Source organism: Thalassophryne amazonica, chromosome 4, assembly GCF_902500255.1.
Source record: "Thalassophryne amazonica chromosome 4, fThaAma1.1, whole genome shotgun sequence".
Classification (NCBI taxonomy): Eukaryota; Metazoa; Chordata; class Actinopteri; order Batrachoidiformes; family Batrachoididae; genus Thalassophryne; species Thalassophryne amazonica.
The window spans coordinates 134,459,847-134,472,483 of NC_047106.1; the positions used below are offsets into that span (position 1 = coordinate 134,459,847).

General features: G+C 38.8%; 1 long non-coding RNA gene across 1 annotated transcript in view; it reads left to right on the plus strand.

Moving 5' to 3' along the window:
• The window catches only part of LOC117508794, a 29,213-nt gene extending 28,624 nt beyond the window's left edge, over positions 1 to 589 (plus strand). The window contains exon 3 of the long non-coding RNA XR_004560197.1: positions 577 to 589. This is a non-coding gene — a long non-coding RNA (uncharacterized LOC117508794). The remainder of the gene's footprint in view (positions 1 to 576) is intronic.
• Positions 590 to 12,637: the final 12,048 nt, after the last annotated feature.

Consider the following 12,637-nt stretch of genomic DNA (forward strand, 5'->3'; position numbering starts at 1 on the left):
GAAAAAGCTATTGAGGAAAAACCTGAAATTTGGGCCTCTGGCTCCTTATTTAACCCTGATATTGGGATTTTCCCCCCAAAACAAATCTCGTGCAAGGTGAGAATATGGCCCAAGGTTAGAATGAAGCAATTTCCCCAGAAATAGGTTGACATTTGAAAAAGTTATTGAGGAAAAACATGAAATTTGGTCCTCTGGCGCCTTATTTAACCCTGATGTTGGGATTTTTCCCCAAAAAGAAAGCTCGTGCAAGGTGAGGATATGGCCCCAGATTAAATTAAATCAATTTCCCGAGAAATAGGTTGACATTTGAAAAAGCTATTGATAAAAAACCTGAAATTTGGGCCTCTGGCACCTTATTTAACCCTGATGTTGGGATTTTTCACCAAAAATAAATCTCATGCAAGGTGAGAATATGGCCCAAGATTAGAATGAAGCAATTTCCCCAGATGTAGGTTGACATTTGAAAAAGCTATTGAGGAAAAACATGAAATTTGGGCCTCTGGCGCCTTATTTAACCCTGATGTTGGGATTTTTCCCCAAAAAGAAAGCTCGTGCAAGGTGAGGATATGGCCCCAGATTAAATTAAATAAATTTCCCCAGAAATAGGATGACATTTGAAAAAGCTATTGAGGAAAAACATGAAATTTGGGCATTTGAAAAAGCTATTGAGGAAAAACATGAAATTTGGGCCTCTGGCTCCTTATTTAAACATAAAGCTGGGATTTTTCCCAAAAAAGAAAGCTCGTGCAAGGTGAGGATATGGCCCCAGATTAAATTAAATCAATTTCCCCTGAAATAGGATGACATTTGAAAAAGCTATTGAGGAAAACCTGAAATTTGGGCCTCTGGCTCCTTATTTAACCCTGATGTTGGGATTTTTCCCCAAAAAGAAAGCTCGTGCAAGGTGAGGGTATGGCCCCAGATTGAATTAAAGCAATTTCCCCTGAAATAGGATGACATTTGAAAAAGCTATTGAGGAAAACCTGAAATTTGGGCCTCTGGCTCCTTATTTAACCCTGATATTGGGATTTTCCCCCCCAAAAAAATCTCGTGCAAGGTGAGAATATGGCCCAAGGTTAGAATGAAGCAATTTCCCCAGAAATAGGTTGACATTTGAAAAAGCTATTGAGGAAAAACATGAAATTTGGGCCTCTGGCACCTTATTTAACCCTGATGTTGGGATTTTTCCCCAAAAAGAAAGCTCGTGCAAGGTGAGGGTATGGCCCCAGATTGAATTAAAGCAATTTCCCCTGAAATAGGATGACATTTGAAAAAGCTATTGAGGAAAAACCTGAAATTTGGGCCTCTGGCTCCTTATTTAACCCTGATATTGGGATTCCCCCCCCCCCCAAAAAATCTCGTGCAAGGTGAGAATATGGCCCAAGGTTAGAATGAAGCAATTTCCCCAGAAATAGGTTGACATTTGAAAAAGCTATTGAGGAAAAACATGAAATTTGGTCCTCTGGCGCCTTATTTAACCCTGATGTTGGGATTTTTCCCCAAAAAGAAAGCTCGTGCAAGGTGAGGATATGGCCCCAGATTAAATTAAATCAATTTCCCGAGAAATAGGTTGACATTTGAAAAAGCTATTGATAAAAAACCTGAAATTTGGGCCTCTGGCACCTTATTTAACCCTGATGTTGGGATTTTTCACCAAAAATAAATCTCATGCAAGGTGAGAATATGGCCCAAGATTAGAATGAAGCAATTTCCCCAGATGTAGGTTGACATTTGAAAAAGCTATTGAGGAAAAACATGAAATTTGGGCCTCTGGCGCCTTATTTAACCCTGATGTTGGGATTTTTCCCCAAAAAGAAAGCTCGTGCAAGGTGAGGATATGGCCCCAGATTAAATTAAATAAATTTCCCCAGAAATAGGATGACATTTGAAAAAGCTATTGAGGAAAAACATGAAATTTGGGCATTTGAAAAAGCTATTGAGGAAAAACATGAAATTTGGTCCTCTGGCACCTTATTTAACCCTGATGTTGGGATTTTTCCCCAAAAAGAAAGCTCGTGCAAGGTGAGAATATGGCCCAAGATTAGAATGAAGCAATTTCCCCAGAAATAGGTTGACATGTGAAAAAGGCATTGAGAAAAAATCTGAAATTTGGGCCTCTGGCGCCTTATTTAACCCTGATGTTGGGATTTTTCCCCAAAAAGAAAGCTTGTGCAACGTGAGGGTATGGCCCCAGATTGAATTAAAGCAATTTCCCATGAAATAGGTTAACATTTGAAAAAGCTATTGAGGAAAAACATGAAATTTGGGCCTCTGGCTCCTTATTTACCCATAAAGCTGGGATTTTTCCCAAAAAAAGAAAGCTCGTGCAAGGTGAGGATATGGCCCCAGATTAAATTAAATCAATTTCCCCAGAAATAGAATGACATTTGAAAAAGCTATTGAGGAAAAATATGAAATTTGGGCCTCTGGCTCCATATTTAACCCTGATATTGGGATTTTTCCCCAAAAAGAAAGCTTGTGCAAGGTGAGGATATGGCCCCAGACTGAATTAAAGCAATTTCCCCTGAAAAAGGTGGACGTTTGAAAAAGCTATTGAGGAAAAACATGAAATTTGGGCCTCTGGCTCCTTATTTACCCATAAAGCTGGGATTTTTCCCAAAAAAAGAAAGCTCGTGCAAGGTGAGGATATGGCCCCAGATTAAATTAAATCAATTTCCCCAGAAATAGAATGACATTTGAAAAAGCTATTGAGGAAAAATATGAAATTTGGGCCTCTGGCTCCGTATTTAACCCTGATATTGGGATTTTTCCCCAAAAAGAAAGCTTGTGCAAGGTGAGGATATGGCCCCAGACTGAATTAAAGCAATTTCCCCTGAAAAAGGTGGACGTTTGAAAAAGCTATTGAGGAAAAACATGAAATTTGGGCCTCTGGCTCCTTATTTAAACATAAAGCTTGGATTTTTCCCAAAAAAGAAAGCTCGTGCAAGGTGAGGATATGGCCCCAGATTAAATTAAATCGATTTCCCCAGAAATAGGTTGACATTTGAAAAACCTATTGAGAAAAAACCTGAAATTTGGGCCTCTGGCGCCTTATTTAACCCTGATGTTGGGATTTTTCCCCAAAAATAAATCTCGTGCAAGGTGAGAATATGGCCCAAGTTTAGAATGAAGCAATTTCCCCAGAAATAGGTTGACATTTGAAAAAGCTATTGAGAAAAAACCTGAAATTTGGGCCTCTGGCGCCTTATTTAACCCTGATGTTGGGATTTTTCCCCAAAAATAAATCTCGTGCAAGGTGAGAATATGTCCCTAGATTAAATTAAAGCAATTTCCCCAGAAAGAAATTTGACATTTGAAAAAGCTATTGAGGAAAAACATGAAATTTGGGCCTCTGGCTCCTTATTTAACCCTGATGTTGGGATTTTCCTCCCAAAAAAAATCTTGTGCAAGGTGAGAAAATGACCAAAGATTAGAATGAAGCAATTTCCCCAGAAATAGGTTGACATTTGAAAACGCTATTGAGGAAAAACATGAAATTTGGTCCTCTGGCGCCTTATTTAACCCTGATGTTGGGATTTTTCCCCAAAAAGAAAGCTCGTGCAAGGTGAGGGTATGGCCCCAGATTGAATTAAAGCAATTTCCCCTGAAATAGGATGACATTTGAAAAAGCTATTGAGGAAAAACCTGAAATTTGGGCCTCTGGCACCTTATTTAACCCTGATGTTGGGATTTTTCACCAAAAATAAATCTCATGCAAGGTGAGAATATGGCCCAAGATTAGAATGAAGCAATTTCCCCAGATGTAGGTTGACATTTGAAAAAGCTATTGAGGAAAAACATGAAATTTGGGCCTCTGGCGCCTTATTTAACCCTGATGTTGGGATTTTTCCCCAAAAAGAAAGCTCGTGCAAGGTGAGGATATGTCCGTAGATTATATTAAAGCAATCTCCCCAGAAATAGGTTGACATTTGAAAAAGCTATTGAGGAAAAACATGAAATTTGGGCCTCTCGCTCGTTATTTACCCATAAAGTTGGGATTTTTCCCCAAAAAGAAAGCTTGTGCAAGGTGAGAATATGTCCCCAGATTAAATTAAAGCAATTTCCCCAGAAATAGGATGATATTTGTAAAAGCTATTGAGGAAAAACATGAAATTTGGGCCTCTGGCACCTTATTTAACCCTGATGTTGGGATTTTTCCCCAAAAAGAAAGCTCGTGCAAGGTGAGGGTATGGCCCCAGATTGAATTAAAGCAATTTCCCCTGAAATAGGATGACATTTGAAAAAGCTATTGAGGAAAAACCTGAAATTTGGGCCTCTGGCTCCTTATTTAACCCTGATATTGGGATTTTCCCCCCCAAAAAAAATCTCGTGCAAGGTGAGAATATGGCCCAAGGTTAGAATGAAGCAATTTCCCCAGAAATAGGTTGACATTTGAAAAAGCTATTGAGGAAAAACATGAAATTTGGTCCTCTGGCGCCTTATTTAACCCTGATGTTGGGATTTTTCCCCAAAAAGAAAGCTCGTGCAAGGTGAGGATATGGCCCCAGATTAAATTAAATCAATTTCCTGAGAAATAGGTTGACATTTGAAAAAGCTATTGATAAAAAACCTGAAATTTGGGCCTCTGGCACCTTATTTAACCCTGATGTTGGGATTTTTCACCAAAAATAAATCTCATGCAAGGTGAGAATATGGCCCAAGATTAGAATGAAGCAATTTCCCCAGATGTAGGTTGACATTTGAAAAAGCTATTGAGGAAAAACATGAAATTTGGGCCTCTGGCGCCTTATTTAACCCTGATGTTGGGATTTTTCCCCAAAAAGAAAGCTCGTGCAAGGTGAGGATATGGCCCCAGATTAAATTAAATAAATTTCCCCAGAAATAGGATGACATTTGAAAAAGCTATTGAGGAAAAACATGAAATTTGGGCATTTGAAAAAGCTATTGAGGAAAAACATGAAATTTGGTCCTCTGGCGCCTTATTTAACCCTGATGTTAGGATTTCCCCCCAAAAATAAAGCTTGTGCAAGGTGAGGATATGTCCGCAGATTATATTAAAGCAATCTCCCTAAAAATAGGTTGACATTTGAAAAAGCTATTGAGGAAAAACATGAAATTTGGGTATCTGGCTCCTTATTTGTCCATAAAGTTGGGATTTTTCCACAAAAAGAAAGCTCGTGCAAGGTTAGGATATGTCCTCAGATTAAATTAAAGCAATTTCCCCAGAAATAGGTTGACATTTGAAAAAGCTATTGAGAAAAAACAGAAATTTGGGTCTCTGGCGCCTTATTTAACCCTGCTGTTGGGATTTTCCCCCCAAAATAAAGCTTGTGCAAGGTGAGGATATGTCCGCAGTTTATATTAAAGCAATCTCCCCAAAAATAGGTTGACATTTGAAAAAGCTATTGAGGAAAAACATGAAATTTGGGCATCTGGCTCCTTATTTAACCTTGATGTTGGGATATTTTCCCCAAAAATAAAGCTCGTACAAGGTGAGGATATGGCCCCAGATTAAAATGAAGCAATTTCCCCAGAAATAGGTTGACATTTGAAAAAGGTATTGAGGAAAAACCTGAAATTTGGTCCTCTGGCTCCTTATTTAACCTTGATGTTGGGATTTCTCCCCAAAAATAAAGCTTGTGCAAGGTGAGGATATGTCCCCAGATTAAATTAAAGTAATTTCCCCAGAAATAGGATGACATTTGAAAAAGCTATTCAGGAAAAACCTGAAAATTTGGGCATCTGGCTCCTTATTTACCCATAAAGTTGGGATTTTTCCCCAAAAAGAAAGCTTGTGCAAGGTGAGGATATGTCCCCAGATTAAATTAAAGCAATTTCCCCAGAAATAGGATGATATTTGTAAAAGCTATTGAGGAAAAACATGAAATTTGGGCCTCTGGCGCCTTATTTAACCCTGATGTTGGGATTTTTCCCCAAAAATAAAGCTTGTGTAAGGTAAGGATATGTCTCCCGATTAAATTAAAGCAATTTCCCCAGAAATAGGTTGACATTTGAAAAAAGCTATTGAGGAAAAACATGAAATTTGGGCATCTGACTCCTTATTTACCCATAAAGTTGTGATTTTTTCCCAAAAAAGAAAGCTTGTGCAAGGTGAGGATATGGTCCCAGATTAAAATGAAGCAATTTCCCCAGAAATAGGTAGATATTTGTAAAAGCTATTGAGGAAAAACCTGAAATTTGGGCCTCTGTCTCATTATTTAACCTTGATGTTGGGATTTTTCCCCCAAAATAAAGCTTGTGCAAGGTGAGGATATGTCCGTAGATTATATTAAAGCAATCTCCCCAGAAATAGGTTGACATTTGAAAAAGCTATTGAGGAAAAACATGAAATTTGGGCCTCTCACTCGTTATTTACTCATAAAGTTCGGATTTTTCCCCAAAAAGAAAGCTTGTGCAAGGTGAGAATATGTCCCCAGATTAAATTAAAGCAATTTCCCCAGAAATAGGATGATATTTGTAAAAGCTATTGAGGAAAAACATGAAATTTGGGCCTCTGGCACCTTATTTAACCCTAATGTTGGGATTTTCCCCCAAAAATAAAGGTTGTGTAACATAAGGATATGTCCCCAGATTAAATTAACGCAATTTCCCCAGAAATAGGTTGACGTTTGAAAAAAGCTATTGAGGAAAAACATGAAATTTGGGCATCTGACTCCTTATTTACCCATAAAGTTGGGATTTTTCCCCAAAAAGAAAGCTTGTGCAAGGTGAGGATATGGCCCCAGATTAAAATGAAGCAATTTCCCCAGAAACAGGTTGACACTGTAAAAAGCTATTGAGGAAAAACATGAAATTTGGGCATCTGTCTCATTATTTAACCTTGGTGTTGGGATTTTTCTCCAAAAATAAAGCTTGTGCAAGGTGAGGATATATCCTCAGATTATATTAAAGCTATCTCCCCAAAAATAGGATGACATTTGAAAAAGCTATTCAGGAAAAGCTGAAATTTGGGCATCTGGCTCCTTATTTACCCATAAAGTTGGGATTTTTCCCCAAAAAGAAAGCTTGTGCAAGGTGAGGATATGTCCCCAGATTAAATTAAAGCAATTTCCCCAGAAATAGGTTGACATTTGAAAAAGCTATTGCGGAAAAACATGAAATTTGGGCCTCTGGCACCTTATTTAACCCTGATGTTGGGATTTGCCCCAAAAAGAAAGGTCGTGCAAGGTGAGGATATAGCCCCAAATTAAAATGAAGCAATTTCCCCAGAAATAGGTTGACAATGTAAAAAGCTATTGAGGAAAAACATGACATTTGGGCATCTGGCTCCTTCTTTACCCATAAAGTTGGGATTTTCCCCCAAAAAGAAAGCTTGTGCAAGGTGAGGATATGGCCCCAGATTAAAATACGGCAATTTGCCTTATGCTTGGATGAAAATTGGAAATGTTATTGAGAAGTAACTGAAAATGTTAGGTCCAGGATCCATATTTGCCCTTGATTCTTGAAATCTTCCAATGAATAAAGGTTCTGAAAAGTGGCCACTTTGAAACTGATGACAACAAAGTTGATCAGGTTCTATGGTGTAAATGGTCGTTCAGCCCAGGTTACATATTTGCCCATTATGTCAAGGTTTTTACCCAAAAATAAAGGTCATGGACAAATCCGAAAAATAAACCTGGCCCCAGGACTAAAAAAAAAATATATATATATATATATATAAAATAAATACATACATACAAATGCCCCTTTTATGACATGAATAGAATTTCAAAACTTTACATAGAGATATCTGACCTAAATTAAGCAAGCATGACATATAAGATCAGACACACTGAAGAAGTCACATTTAATTTGATTATACATGGGAATACATTTCTGATTTGGAAACATAGGGAAATATCAATATCAAGAAAATATATTTTGTCAAGCATTCCAAAGAGCATTTTTTTTTGTTTTAGCTGTACAAGTGCTCTTTTCTAGGCAAGTGAATGACATTAAGTTTAGTTGTTATGTTAATGTAGGGGATGAGACGTCAAGATTCCAAGTTTTTTTAGTTGATACGTAATTGTTCTGTGCCAGTTCCACATGTAGGTCCACCTTGGATTTGCTGTGGCGACCCCGAGTGCAAACAAGGGAGCAGCCGAAGGGACTTACTACGTAATTGTTCGATGGTCCCTAAATCAGCGACCACTTATGTTCGCAATTGTTGGCGTTTTCCATGCGTCTCCCAATCACTTTTCCCTGTGCACTTCGAAACAACAGCGAAACTATCTAAAGTAAGAGCTGTGAAACTTAAGTTTACTTCTTTCATGTCATGTATGAGGTGTTTGGGTTTCACTGACTGCGTGAATGATGATTTATTTAACTGTATCCTTGCTGAATGTCTGAATATCGAAAATCAAACTAACCTAACTGCGGTGAACGCAGCTTAATGAAAAGAACTTATGGCGTTGAGTTATTCACCTTATTCAGGCAGTCAGGGTGGGCGGCGTCATTTTGTTAAGCAACTTCCGATTTGTCACTGTCAGTGATTATCTCCGTGGGAACACAGTACACTAGAAGTGTCTGAACACAAGTAGCATTAATTGTTCAGTTCGTTAGTGCCACAACAACTGGAAGAAGAGGAAACTATCACTTTCAGAACGATGTTTTGAACATGGAAAGCAGAGATCTGAGTGCTGTGGACCAGCATTTAACTTGTTCCCTCCTCCAATGAAATACGAGGATCTCCGGTTCTCGCTAAAGGCGCTGAATTTGAAAAATCCACCGAGACGTCCCGGTCTGTTCTTATTTTATGGAGAAAAAACCCACACCACTGGATCTTTACCCAGAGAAATGGTTGGACTATAACGCTCCATTGAAGAAGCCACGGCGGATGCTAGTGAGACAAACGGGTAAGCTGTGTTTGTAGCATTAGCTGCTATCTTATTTACTCATTTTCTGGCGTTTGATACAACCAAACACTGCATGAAATAACACCATACGTATATTAACGTTACGTAATCTTGGCATTACGGTGATACCTTAATTGGCAAAGCTTCTGGGGAAAACCTGGTCTTGTTAGGAGAGACGGCATCCATCCCACTTTGGATGGAGCAGCTCTCATTTCTAGAAATCTGGCCAATTTTCTTAAATCCTCCAAACCGTGACTATCCAGGGTTTGGACCAGGAAGCAGAGTTGTAGTCTTACACACCTCTCTGCAGCTTCTCTCCCCCTGCCATCCCCTCATTACCCCATCTCCGTAGAGACAGTGCCTGCTCCCAGACCACCAATAACCAGCAAAAATCTATTTAAGCATAAAAATTCAAAAAGAAAAAATAATATAGCACCTTCAACTGCACCACAGACTAAAACAGTTAAATGTGGTCTATTAAACATTAGGTCTCTCTCTTCTAAGTCCCTGTTAGTAAATGATATAATAATTGATCAATATATTGATTTATTTTGCCTTACAGAAACCTGGTTACAGCAGGATGAATATGTTAGTTTAAATGAGTCAACACCCCCGAGTCACACTAACTGCCAGAACGCTCGTAGCACGGGCCGAGGCGGAGGATTAGCAGCAATCTTCCATTCCAGCTTATTAATTAATCAAAAACCCAGATAGAGCTTTAATTCATTTGAAAGCTTGACTCTTAGTCTTGTCCATCCAAATTGGAAGTCCCAAAAACCAGTATTATTTGTTGTTATCTATCGTCCTCCTGGTCGTTACTGTGAGTTTCTCTGTGAATTTTCAGAACTTTAGTCTGACTTAGTGCTTAGCTCAGATAAGATAATTATATTGGGTGATTTTAACATCCACACAGATGCTGAGAATGACAGCCTCAACACTGCATTTAATCTATTATTAGACTCAATTGGCTTTGCTCAAAATGTAAATGAGTCCACCCACCACTTCAATCATATCTTAGATCTTGTTCTGACTTATGGTATGGAAATTGAAGACTTAACAGTATTCCCTGAAAACTCCCTTCTGTCTGATCATTTCTTGATAACATTTACATTTACTCTGATGGACTACCCAGCAGTGGGGAATAAGTTTCATTACACTAGAAGTCTTTCAGAAAGCGCTGTAACTAGGTTTAAGGATATGATTCCTTCTTTATGTTCTCTAATGTCATATACCAACACAGAGCAGAGTAGCTACCTAAACTCTGTAAGGGAGTTAGAGTATCTCGTCAATAGTTTTACATCCTCATTGAAGACAACTTTGGATGCTGTAGCTCCTCTGAAAAAGAGAGCTTTAAATCAGAAGTGTCTGACTCCGTGGTATAACTCACAAACTCGTAGCTTAAAGCAGATAACCCGTAAGTTGGAGAGGAAATGGCGTCTCACTAATTTAGAAGATCTTCACTTAGCCTGGAAAAAGAGTTTGTTGCTCTATAAAAAAGCCCTCCGTAAAGCTAGGACATCTTTCTACTCATCACTAATTGAAGAAAATAAGAACAACCCCAGGTTTCTTTTCAGCACTGTAGCCAGGCTGACAAAGAGTCAGAGCTCTATTGAGCTGAGTATTCCATTAACTTTAACTAGTAATGACTTCATGATTTTCTTTGCTAACAAAATTTTGACTATTAGAGAAAAAATAACTCATAACCATCCCAAAGATGTATCGTTATCTTTGGCTGCTTTCAGTGATGCCGGTATTTGGTTAGACTCTTTCTCTCCGATTGTTCTGTCTGAGTTATTTTCATTAGTTACTTCATCCAAACCATCAACATGTTTATTAGACCCCATTCCTGCCAGGCTGCTCAAGGAAGTCCTACCATTATTTAATGCTTCAATCTTAAATATGATCAATCTATCTTTGTTAGTTGGTTATGTACCACAGGCCTTTAAGGTGGCAGTAATTAAACCATTACTTAAAAAGCCATCACTTGACCCAGCTATCTTAGCTAATTATAGGCCAATCTCCAACCTTCCTTTTCTCTCAAAGATTCTTGAGAGGGTAGTTGTAAAACAGCTAACTGATCACCTGCAGAGGAATGGTCTATTTGAAGAGTTTCAGTCAGGTTTTAGAATTCATCCTAGTACAGAAACAGCATTAGTGAAGGTTACAAATGATCTTCTTATGGCTTCGGACAGTGGACTCATCTCTGTGCTTGTTCTGTTGGACCTCAGTGCTGCTTTTGATACTGTTGACCATAAAATTTTATTACAGAGATTAGAGCATGTCATAGGTATTAAGGGCACTGCGCTGCGGTGGTTTGAATCATATTTGTCTAATAGATTACAGTTTGTTCATGTAAATGGGGAATCTTCTTCACAGACTAAAGTTAATTATGGAGTTCCACAAGGTTCTGTGCTAGGACCAATTTTATTCACTTTATACATGCTTCCCTTAGGCAGTATTATTAGACGGTATTGCTTAAATTTTCATTGTTACGCAGATGATACCCAGCTTTATCTATCCATGAAGCCAGAGGATACACACCAATTAGCTAAACTGCAGGATTGTCTTACAGACATAAAGACATGGATGATCTCTAATTTCCTGCTTTTAAACTCAGATAAAACTGAAGTTATTGTACTTGGCCCCACAAATCTTAGAAGCATGGTGTCTAACCAGATCGTTACTCTGGATGGCATTTCCCTGATCTCTAGTAATACTGTGAGAAATCTTGGAGTCATTTTTGATCAGGATATGTCATTCAAAGCGCATATTAAACAAATATGTAGGACTGCCTTTTTGCATTTACGCAATATCTCTAAAATCAGAAAGGTCTTGTCTCAGAGTGATGCTGAAAAACTAATTCATGCATTTATTTCCTCTAGGCTGGACTATTGTAATTCATTATTATCAGGTTGTCCTAAAAGTTCCCTAAAAAGCCTTCAATTGGTTCAGAATGCTGCAGCTAGAGTACTGACGGGGACTAGCAGGAGAGAGCATATCTCACCCGTGTTGGCCTCTCTTCATTGGCTTCCTGTTAATTCTAGAATAGAATTTAAAATTCTTCTTCTTACTTATAAGGTTTTGAATAATCAGGTCCCATCTTATCTTAGGGACCTCGTAGTACCATATTACCCCATTAGAGCGCTTCGCTCTCAGACTGCGGGCTTACTTGTGGTTCCTAGGGTTTGTAAGAATAGAATGGGAGGCAGAGCCTTCAGCTTTCAGGCTCCTCTCCTGTGGAACCAGCTCCCAATTCAGATCAGGGAGACAGATACCCTCTCTACTTTTAAGATTAGGCTTAAAACTTTCCTTTTCGCTAAGGCTTATAGTTAGGGCTGGATCGGGTGACCCTGGACCATCCCTTGGTTATGTTGCTTTAGACGTAGACTGTGGGGGGGTTCCCATGATGCACTGTTTCTTTCTCTTTTTGCTCCGTATGCATCACTCTGCATTTAATCATTAGTGATCGATCTCTGCCCCCCTTCTCGGCATGTCTTTTTCCTGGTTCTTTCCCTCAGCCCCAACCAGTCTCAGCAGAAGACTGCCCCTCCCTGAGCCTGGTTCTGCTGGAGGTTTCTTCCTGTTAAAAGGGAGTTTTTCCTTCCCACTGTGGCCAAGTGCTTGCTCATAGGGGGTCGTTTTGACCGTTGGGGTTTTTCATAATTATTGTATGGCCTTGCCTTACAATATGGAGCGCCTTGGGGCAACTGTTTGTTGTGATTTGGCGCTATATAAGAAAAAAGTTGATTGATTGATTGATTGAATAGTTTTACATCCTCATTGAAGACAACTTTGGATGCTGTAGCTCCTCTGAAAAAGAG